The sequence below is a fragment of the Desmodus rotundus genome, chromosome 5 (genome assembly GCF_022682495.2).
Source record: "Desmodus rotundus isolate HL8 chromosome 5, HLdesRot8A.1, whole genome shotgun sequence".
NCBI classification, from domain to species: Eukaryota; Metazoa; Chordata; class Mammalia; order Chiroptera; family Phyllostomidae; genus Desmodus; species Desmodus rotundus.
This window is the reverse complement of record NC_071391.1, coordinates 5,720,278-5,730,309: the sequence shown is the minus strand read 5'-3', so window position 1 is coordinate 5,730,309 and position 10,032 is coordinate 5,720,278. Positions and strand designations below refer to the sequence as shown.

The 10,032-nt window shown below is 56.2% G+C and overlaps 1 long non-coding RNA gene across 3 annotated transcripts; it reads right to left on the bottom strand.

Moving 5' to 3' along the window:
• Positions 1–803: 803 nt before the first annotated feature.
• On the bottom strand, positions 804–9,533 carry LOC123478067 (uncharacterized). 3 transcript variants are annotated; one of them, XR_006653174.3, is made up of 4 exons: positions 9,495–9,533; positions 6,598–6,850; positions 5,444–5,615; positions 804–2,287 (listed from the first exon to the last, which is right to left on the bottom strand). It is a non-coding gene; the product is annotated as an uncharacterized lncRNA (long non-coding RNA). The 3 variants fall into 3 exon arrangements; XR_006653176.2 differs by lacking the exons at positions 804–2,287; positions 5,444–5,615 and adding exons at positions 5,624–5,821; positions 8,616–8,774 and having other exon boundaries at positions 9,495–9,521; XR_006653175.3 differs by lacking the exons at positions 804–2,287; positions 5,444–5,615 and adding an exon at positions 5,624–5,821.
• Between the last annotated feature and the right edge of the window lie 499 nt (positions 9,534–10,032).

Genomic DNA, 10,032 nt, shown 5'->3' with positions numbered 1-10,032 from the left:
ACTCCTTGCAGAGCGCAGGCTCCGTCCTAGCCCTGCCCTCCACGCCTTTGCTGTGGACACATTGCACTTGGGTCTCCACAGGAAGTGATCTGTCCCTTGGCACATGAGAATTCTGCCTTCTATAGTGATGCTGCCGGGGATCCCTCGGCAGGGTCTTGGGTTCCATTACTCTGCACCACAGGTGGCAAACACAAGGCCCTCCACCTTGTTTTATCCGGCCTGGCACCTTGTTTCTACCCAGTGGCAGCACTAAGCTCCTTGCCCCCAGTTAAGGAGTAAATTTATACAGTCCTAAAATGACATTCGGCACTTTGAAGGCAACCAGAAGGCTGATGTGGCCCCAGGTGAAAATGAGTTTGACACCCCTGCTCTACACTGACAGAAATGGAGGCCATAGCCCTGACGTCCGCTGGTCTCAGTGGCCTGAGAGTGCACGTGAGCGGCGTGGGTGTGGCTGCGGTCTTAGCCTACTGTGCAAGTACAGTCGCTTGCCCTCCTCACCTCCTGCCCAGCGCGCTCTTGGGCTCCATCCAGCTGCCTCTCCCTCACCATGGCCTCTATCCCCTACTCCGCCATGGCTGGAAAGAAAACAGCCTGAGCCTCCCAGGCTGGGGGCTAGATAGTCATTCTCTCCCCAAGCACGTGTCACAGAGGCCCCAGGGTACAGAGCCCACCTCATCTTTTTTTTTTTTCCTTTTCTTTTTTTTTAATTTTAATTTTTCATTGTTATTCAATTACAGTTGTGTGCCTTTTCTCCCCATCCCTCCACCCCACCCCCCAGCTCATCTTTAATGAGCCCCGCCTCTGGTCTCTGGCCCAGCCCCTCACATCCAGCCTGAATGTGGGGTCAGACATTGTACCCAAAGCCACCCTCCAGCCCCCCCAACTGACCTAATACCTCCCTCCTTCTCCCAAATCTGCCTCCACTCAGGCCACCCTGAGCAGGGTGGTCCAGGCAGCTGTCCCACCCGTCAGCCACTTCCCTGTTGGCCCAGCTGGGACATTCCTCTAACCTTTATCTTCCCCACCTTGCCCTAAGGACAGGCAATGGGAGTGGGTCACCCAAAAAGGGACCGGAAGCCGAGAAGATGAGGGGCATTGTCTGCCCAAGCTCCGTGTTTGCTCCCAGAGGCACCTGCTATGGGCAGGAAGGGCCGGGAAGGCAGGGAGACCCTTGTCAGAGTTGGGGTCAAGGCTCCATCTCCTGCTCACCAGCCTGGCCTCCTACCCCTTGGTTCTAAAAGCTCCCCCCGAAACACCTGTCTTCCCCTTTGTAATTGTTGGGAGGCAGAATTCTAAGATGTCCCCAAGGTCCCCCACCCTGGTGTACACACGCGATATGAATATGGTGGGTTCACACCTGTGACGGGTCAAGTTCAACGGCACATGAAGTCTGAAGTTGAAGGAATATCCAAGTGGCCTGACCTCATCACATGAACTCTGAAAGCGGAGTTTAATCTGGCTGGTGGCAGAGGCAGGAAGTCAGAGATGCAAAGCAGGGGAAGCTCCGGTGTGCAGGTGTTGACTTGAAGATGGAGGGGCTGTGACGGTGATTATGTGTGGGGCCCCTGGGACCTGGGAGCAGCCCCCTGCTGAGACCAGCAAGGACCTGAATTCAGCCACTCCCAGCTGACCGCCACCAAGAGCGAGTGTGGAAGCAGACTCCTTCCAGGTGCCCCAGAGGAGAGCCGAGCCTGGTCAACGCGTGGCTTCAGCACTAGAAACTCCAGACTTCTGACCCACAGATGCATGAGCTGGCAGATGGCTGTTGTTTCAAGCCACTAAGTTTGTGGTACAAGTATCGCTCGAGTTTTGAAAGTTCACATCACATCACTTCCCTTTTACGAAAAACCTACATTAGTACCTGTTTTTAATAACCGAAAGAAATCCGAAGAGGATTTTCACTTTTACGAAAAAGGGAAAAGAGTGTCCAGTGTTTGGCAGCGAGCCATACAGAGGCAGTGCGGACCCTGAGCACAAGGTCGGCACTGCTTTTCCTGCGCATCGCTGTTACTTTAGGTGTCGTGCCTTCCCCTGTACGCTCGGAAGGTTATTTGGGGGGTCATGGACTGCTCAAAATTTTTTCACACCAATTAATGGTAATTGCAAAGAAAAAAAGATGAATGGTAATTGCTTCTTTGTTTTACATCATTTCAGCTCAGGAAAGGTTTCACGGGAACACTCCACTTTCGAATAGGACCCTGTAATTTGTCACACAGCAGCCGAAGAGTACTGCAGCAATGGGTGTGTCGTCTTGTCCATCAACAATTTCCTTGATTGGCAACCCCTGGGAGCCACTCAACAGGAGACAAGAAGAAAATGGAAGGAAACTCAAGTGATCGTGGAGTACCCGTAACTGGGAAAGCAGGTTTCAAACCTGAACACAACATGACCTGGCTTCACACACACACACGCACACACGCACGCACACAGGGTTCTCCACTGGAGGTGAAATGCTCCCTAGGGGACATTTGGCATTCCTGGGGATCACAACTTGGGGGATCCCGCTGGCACGTGGGGAGTTGAGCCCAGCAATGCTGCTAACATCCTGCAAAGCAGAGAACAGCCCGCCAAAAGAAGAATTACCATTTAGCCCCAGTGTCGGTGGGGCTTTACACACAAATGCACACACTACCTACCTACCAGCCACTATCAAGAGGGCAAGGTGCACAGTCAGGTTCAAGTCCTAAAGACTGTGTCATCTTTAACAAGACACAGGTGTCTGGGGCCAGCTGTCATTGGGATGACAGAAGCCCCAGCTTGCAGGGTTAAGTGGGAATTCGCAGAGCGCAGAGCAGCCAAGTCAGCTAACTCCAGCAATTACCGGAAATGTCTACAGAGCTACCCTTGCGTCATAGGAACTGGGGAAATTTCTGTTTACTTTACTATATTGTCCACATTTTCTATCATGATTATACTTAATTTTCTTAATTGCAGGGGGTGGGGAGGGAAAAACTGAGGGATATTTGACAAAACAACTGGCCTGTGCTCTTCAAAAAGGTCAAGGTCTCGAAAAGCAGAGAAAGGCCGCCCTGGCCTGGCAGCTTGGTTGGTTAGAGCAGCGTCCCGACATGCCAAGGTTGTAGGCTAGATCCCCAGTCGGGGTGCGTACAAGAAGCACCCAGTGAATACGTGGATGGGTGGGACAGCAGACTGATGATCCCTCTGCACCGGCCCCCTCACATCAAGGGGGGAAAGGGAAAACAAAGAAAAGCTGAGGATGGTTTCAGATTAAGGAGGTCTGAAGAGACGTGACCCCCAAATGTGAGACGTGATCCCACTTTCTTGGGACAACCGGAGGCACCAGAAGCAGCTGGCATGTCCGAGGATAGCATTGCACCACTGTTGATCGGCCTAAATGTGGTAACACATCCTGGTTGTGTAAGAGTTGTCGTTGTTCTTAAGGGATGCGTGTTGAAATACCTAAGGGTGAAGGGTCATGACCTGTGAAACTGAGTCTCAGATGGGTCAGGAAAATATGTGTGTGAGAGAGAGAGGAAGCAAGTACGGCCAAACAGTGACTACCGGTGAACCCGAATGACGGGGATGTGAGTGTGCATTGCACTTTTCTTGCAACTTTGCTGAAGGTTTTGTAATCGTCACAAGCAGAAAGAAAAAGGCTGCTAACAAGATACTCCTCCTTCAGGCACCGGGTGGCCTGGTCCAATGTCAGATTTGTGGCCTCCTGACCCAGCGGCACCGAAGTGTGTTTACAGTAAATCAACGAATCAACTGCATTATGTCCATCCCATGGAACACCGGCAGCAGGGGATGCACGGGAGCAAACTATGGGCTCCAGCAACGAGATGGATAGGCCAGACGCAGCATCGAGACGCATTTGCGTAATTAAACAAAGGACCGCGACCCAGACGGATGAACGCAGGGAGTCGGGGCCGCTGCCCATGGATAGTCAGTGGCAGAGAAAGGCAAGGAAGCGTTACCACAAAGGTCAGCGCCGTCCGCACCTGCGGCGGGTCACCTGGAAGGACACACCTGCGGGGCGCTGCAGCGCGATTTTCTTTTTCTTCGTTTAAGTGGTAGTTACACGGGGACCGACTTTATAATTCTACAAATATGCACCATACATTTACCCTTTATGCACATGTGACAGCTTTAGACGTCCCAGCAGGAGCCCCACTTTGTGTGAGGTGGGCACTGAGCACCTGGCACCCGCCTCTGTGTGGCACTGACAGCGTCCCGGCTGGCCTGGGGGGTTGCAAGGGCACAGGGCTAGAGTTGGGTGGGGAGGACGGCCCTGCACGGCGTGGGGCGCCCTCTGGTGGCGGCCACAGGGAGTAAGGCTTACAGAAGACCGGGCAGCCTTGGTCCTGGCCTCCTTCCCCTTGCGGCACCTTCATCCCTGTCATTCCTTCTTCCTCCAAGCTCCTGACCTCTTCCTGGGCTTCACCTCAGCAAAAGCTGAACTCAGACTCACCTCTGTCAGGAAGCCTTTCCCCATCAGGGCAGCCCAATTCTGACCATCCCTCCCCGCATTGGCCTTTCTTTGTGGTTGGAACTCAGTTCACTTGCTCACACTCTCAGCCTCCGGCCGTCTCACCGGTGTGTGGCTATGGCGGTGAAGAGTGATCGCTGGTGTTTACTGAGCCCCCACCTGCGGCTGTACTGCACCAGTGGCTCCTGGCATCCGATGCCCCTCCTTCCAGGCACGTCACTCACGTACGTGGTCGGCCTTTCAGCGCGCATTTTATCTATGTATTGATGTATTTTCTAACAAGACCCTCCTCTCTGTCCCTGAAGCCCTAACAACACAACAGTGTCCAAAGTCCTTCGACAGGCCCCTGTCTGAAATACCTGGAGCGGTTGCAGACAGTCTCGTAACTCATCATAAATAGGGTAGCATTACTGGGTGAATGGTGTTGCGAAAGTTGGTAAGCCGTTGTGGAATTGCAGGGAGATCTCAGCATCATGCCTCATCGCATAAATTATAGTATCACTCTCCTTACTTCCTTCTAGGTGGTCCCGTTTTTTCTTATTTATTTAGTTTCATTTTTTCCATTGCCATTTAGTCCCCTCAGACTCCCCTAGTCCCCTGCTTTAAGGACTCTTCTATCAGTCCGTGCATTCAGGGACCTCGTTCTATCCTTATCCTAACCTTCTGGTCGCCCAGCTCCTCAGCTTCCTCCTGCTCTAACCCTCACAGCTGCCTCTGCCTGGACTCCTGCATGTCACAACCTCACTGCATGTCACACGATCCCTGGAAACCACTCTCCCTGGGCCTCACCTGACTCAGTCCCCCTCTGCATCTCCAAACGTGCCCCACTGAGTGCCACCTGCCTACTCTCCTCCTTGGACTTCCCAGGGACTCTCTGTTGACTGAAGAACAAGTATGTGCTCCGGAACTGAGATGGAAAGGCCCCCCAAACGGTCCATGCCCCTCTCTCCCAAATGAGAAAAGAAATAGAATGTATATCCCATAAGTTACCCAACACCCCACCGGGCCTGAGGCGGACTCCACCATTCAAACATATCCATGTTCCTGGGTGAAACGTGTAGAGATGGACGTCAAAGGAGAAGGTAAGAAGCGTGCAAATCGATCCTCTCTGGGTGAGGTTCAGTGCGCATTTATTAAGCACCTACTCTGCCCGTCTGTGAGGCTGTAGGAGACAAAAAATCAGTGGCTGCTGCTCCCAGGAGTTGGCAGCCTGGGGGAACAGCCAGGTGTTGGTTGTGGGGTGTGATGGGGGCCGTCACAGAGGCCGAAGCGCATTATGGGAGCCAGTGAGTACCAGTCTCCAGGGGCGTAGGAGCGGGATCCAGTCTAGGCAAGATGTACACAGGCCCAGGGCCTGCTGGGAAAAGACTGCATAGCAGGCGATCAGTTAGAGGGAGGCCTTGCTCCTCTCTGGGTTGGCCTTGCTCACCATTCGGGACATGAGCTCTGAGAGCTGTCACAGGCTCTATGGAGACAGGTGTGGGAGGGAACCCAGGGCAGGGGCGGCTGCCTGCCATCCCCCTCCACCCAAAGCCAGCACTCTGGGAGTGAGAGTTCCAGTCCCCCAGTGTATCTAGAACACCTACAGGCTGTCCCCCGTCCCCCACCCCCACCCCAGAGGATGAGTGAGTCATGGACTTTACCCTGAAGGAGTCTGGGAAGAGCACCAGGGTAAGATAAGTGCACAGAGCTTGCAAGGAACGAGATAAGGGGCTAGTGGGAGAGGCCCACAGAGCTGCTGCGGGGGAGGTGGGGGAGCAGATCCCGCAGAGACGTAGAGGGGCCTCAGCAGAGGAGGAGGGCCCAGGAGGCCAGAGCTGACAGGGCCGTGTGAGCAAAGCAGCACAGGGGAGGGACAAGTGACAGCTATTCAGAGACCCGAGCAGGGAGAGGCTTGTCAGCTGCACAGAGTCCTCAGGGGGGAAAGGTCCCACCGGCCCTGTGACTTTGGCCAGTTGCTTGCCCTCCCTGAGCTTGTGTCCTGGTTTCCCAAAGAGGTTCACAGGGGCCCCCTTGCAAGGCAGCAGAGCGATTCCAGGCAATCAGTGTGCGGCAGTGCCCAGCACACAGGAGGGGCTCCAGGAGCATTTCCTGGGCTCTATTCCTAGGTCTGAGTTTCCCATTTTTTAATTTTTACTTCTTACCAGCAGAAATCTTTGCGTTCAAATGAAAATTTCCCAGAACCCCACTGGATGAAAGCCAGGTAGGTGTGCCCCGACCAGTGAGATTCAGTTGGTCCAGTGTTGTACAGCAAAACCAAAGGTCTCGGGTTTGATTCCCCATCAGGGCATGTGCCTGGGTTACGGGGTCTGTCTCCGGTCCAGAGGCAAACCAATGGATGTTTCTCTCACACGTCGATGTTTCTCTCCCTCTCTTTCTCCCTCCTTTCCCCTGTTTCTAAAAGTAAATAAATTAATTTAAAAAACAAAGAAAGCCAGGCAAGAGTGGAGTGAGGCTGTTGGAGAAGCTGGAGCAGGGGTGGGGCCAGGGTCTTGTCCTTTGGGCTCCCCCCCCCCCCCCCCCCCCCCCCCCCCCGCCACTCCCACCTGCTGGGCCTAGGGAGCTGGGGGTGGGGGCTGTGCAGCAGGGGGATGGGACTGGCCAGAGAAAGGAGAGAGGGGAGAGCAGAGGGGAAGGCTGACTCAGGGTCCCTCTCTTAGGGGGGCTCTAGCACAGACTGGGGCCAGAGCTTCTGGCCTTCTCAGTGACACTGGGTGATCCTTCTCGGGGTGCAAGAAGGAGGCTCGGGGTCTGTTCCAGCGTGTACCGAGCACACACCTGGCCCGGCCTAGACTGGGGCTGAGCTCACAGGTGGTGGGAGGGCAGAAGCCCTGAGCAAGCGCAGTACTCAGGGGAGGCGCCAGGTACTGGGGGTGCCTGCGCAGGCACTTAGGATCAAGTGGGATTCAAGAAGGCTTCCTGGAGGCAGCAAATGCTTCAGCAGAACTTGGAATGGCTAGTAAGAGTGAGCCTGGCAAAAAAAAAGCTGGGAAGGGTGTCTCAGGCAGAGGGCACAGCACGGGAGAAGCACAGAGGCACATTGCAGCAGATACAGGCGGGGACCTATGGCAGTTCAGGCTCACAAGAGGGGAGCAGAAAGGTGGGGAGGAGACAGGAGGGCACTGGGCCTTTAGTGCTGCTCTGGAAGCAACTCTCCACTGTCCCCTGGACACCCCCGGCCCTGGCAGCTGGCATTGAGGCGAACATACCTGTGACCTATGGAATTGGCAGCCAGAGGGGAGATGAGAGCACTGGCTGTCAATTCATAGGTCAGAGCCCTGTGCACTCGGTCTCAGCAGCCTGCTGACAGCCTACCTCCCACCCTTTGCTGTCCTGGGCCTGGGCGCAGAGCCATGGAGTTCCTGCCGGTCTGCGGGGCGGCAGCTGCCTCGGCTCCTCCGTGGGGATGGGCCCCCACCCTAGATAACAGCAGCCCCATTGGAACCAGTGGGCACTTCCACATGGAGTTGCTGTTACAGGGGGTGGGAGCCACTTGGAGGCAGCTCCTCCTGGGCAGAGGTCTGGCGTGCGCCCCACACCCACACACCCGGGCCTTTGGGTCCTCAGGGTCCTAGGTCCATGGTCTTCATATGGAGGCCCCTTATCATCCGGGACCCACTCCTTCTCTGGGCGAAGTCCAGTCTCAACCCCAGATCTGCCCATAAAGCTGGGAGTGGCTCTCGTTTACAGCTCTGAGGCAGCCTTTGCCCGCTCTGACACCCCACGCCCTCTGTCCCCAGGTTCCCTGTTTCCTCGTTTCTTCCCCAAGCGGAGCTGGGCCCCAGTCCCAGGATTGGCTGCTGCAGCCTCCTTCCTCCACCCTTTGCCCACCCTTCCTGCAGCAGCCGCAGGGCAGAGGGACATCAAGGGACTCCGAATGCCCAGATTCCTTAGGATGGCCCTGTAGAAACTGGAGAGACTGTGAGGGAAGGGTGGGGGTGAAGGAGGCAGAGAAAAGTGGGCGAGCAAGGCAGAGAGGCCAAAAGACAGATACAGGGCAGGCGGAGAACAAAAGAGGGACAGGGCGGACAGGGCAGAGGAGGGCGAGGTGGAAGGATGGGGGAGAACAGGGAACTTGAAAAGATGCTGATACACAAATCTGCAGGCAGAATGGTAAGAGCAGGGCTATAAGCAACCACCCATCTGGGAAAACACTTAGCACCTCGGTGGCCTGGGCGCTGGGTGACCTTGAACATGTGGCTTGACCTCTCTGAGCCACTGCTGGTTCCCCACAGGCACTTTGGGGCCTGTGAGGCTGTCCTGCACTCTGGCCTAGGCGGGCGGGGGTCCACCCTCCCTTCAACTTCTGGGTCTGTTCCTTCTGTAGGGAGAGGAAGGGGCTGTCGGCTGGGGTCCCTGAGCTGGCCCAGGGCTGCCAGGGAGCAGGCCTTTTTCCTGCGAAGTGTTTTCTCCTCTCCCCAGACCGTCTCTGGCCCAAGTGGCTTCAGTGACAAGTTCCAGGGCCAGTCCTGCCATGGTGACATGTCAGAGATCCCAAGGCCTCTGGAGAGGAAGAGGAGCTTGAGACTCAGAGCTTTTAGAGTGGGTGTAGGCCATGGCTCCTTTTCCCAGCAGTGGGAACTGGCCCAGAGAAGCAGAGGAGGCCACCTGAGGTCACAGAGAAGGGCCTGAGGTCTGTGCTGCCCGCCACCTCCCTGAAGTGGCGTCCTCCCAGGGTGCAGTCAAGGTGGGATGTGGGTCCCCAGGCAGAAGTCCTCCGCCTGCGAGGACAGGACTGTGGATGAAGACACCAGAGCTCGTTACCTGCCCCCCGAGCCTGGCAGGCCTCCCTGAGGATGCCTGGGCAAAACCACGTGCCCAACCTGGTGGAAGCAGCAATAACCCAGGGATGCCCCCGTCCATCAGGGGTCCAGATCTCTCATCTCACAGGCGGACACCGAGGTTCAAGGATGAAAGGGACTTCCTGGGACCACCCAGCTATTGCCTAGATCCCTTCCTTTCTTCCTCCAAAGGGGAAGCTGGGCTGAGTGCCCTGGAGCAGAGGGGCTGTGGGGGTCTGACCGACTGGGCAGGCTCTTACCTGGGTGCCTGGCTGGCCCTTGGGGCATAAGGAAGAAGTGGGGACGCCCTGGGCCCAGCACCTTTTGAGCCGTTGGCCCAGCCTCTGGTGGCAGTTAATGATTACCCCGCCGCCCATCAGTGTGGGTCACAAGTGAGGTTCGAAGGGCAGGAAACCCTGGACTGTGCCCGGGCAGTGCGGGGAGGGGGCAGCTCCACAAAGCATCTGCCCCTCTCAGTGGCATCAGATCCCAGCTGTCCACAGCCCATTGCCCCCCTCAACCCTCCCCCCCACCGCCGGCTCGGCCTGCTGCCCCAGGTGTCCAGGGACAGGTGGGACCTCGGGTCTGCCAGGACAGAACTTCTGCCCTGTTCACTTGGGGCCCATGTCTCCCTCACTGAGGAGACACCAGGGACACAAAGGTGGGGGCGACCTCTGCTAACTGCAGAGGCCCACTGACAGCCCCAGCAAGGTGAGGGCTCTAAGTTCATGCCTCAGTTTCCCCATGGGCTCACCTCAGTGTGATGCTACTGGAGAGGGGGGCGGGGCGGGGTGATCT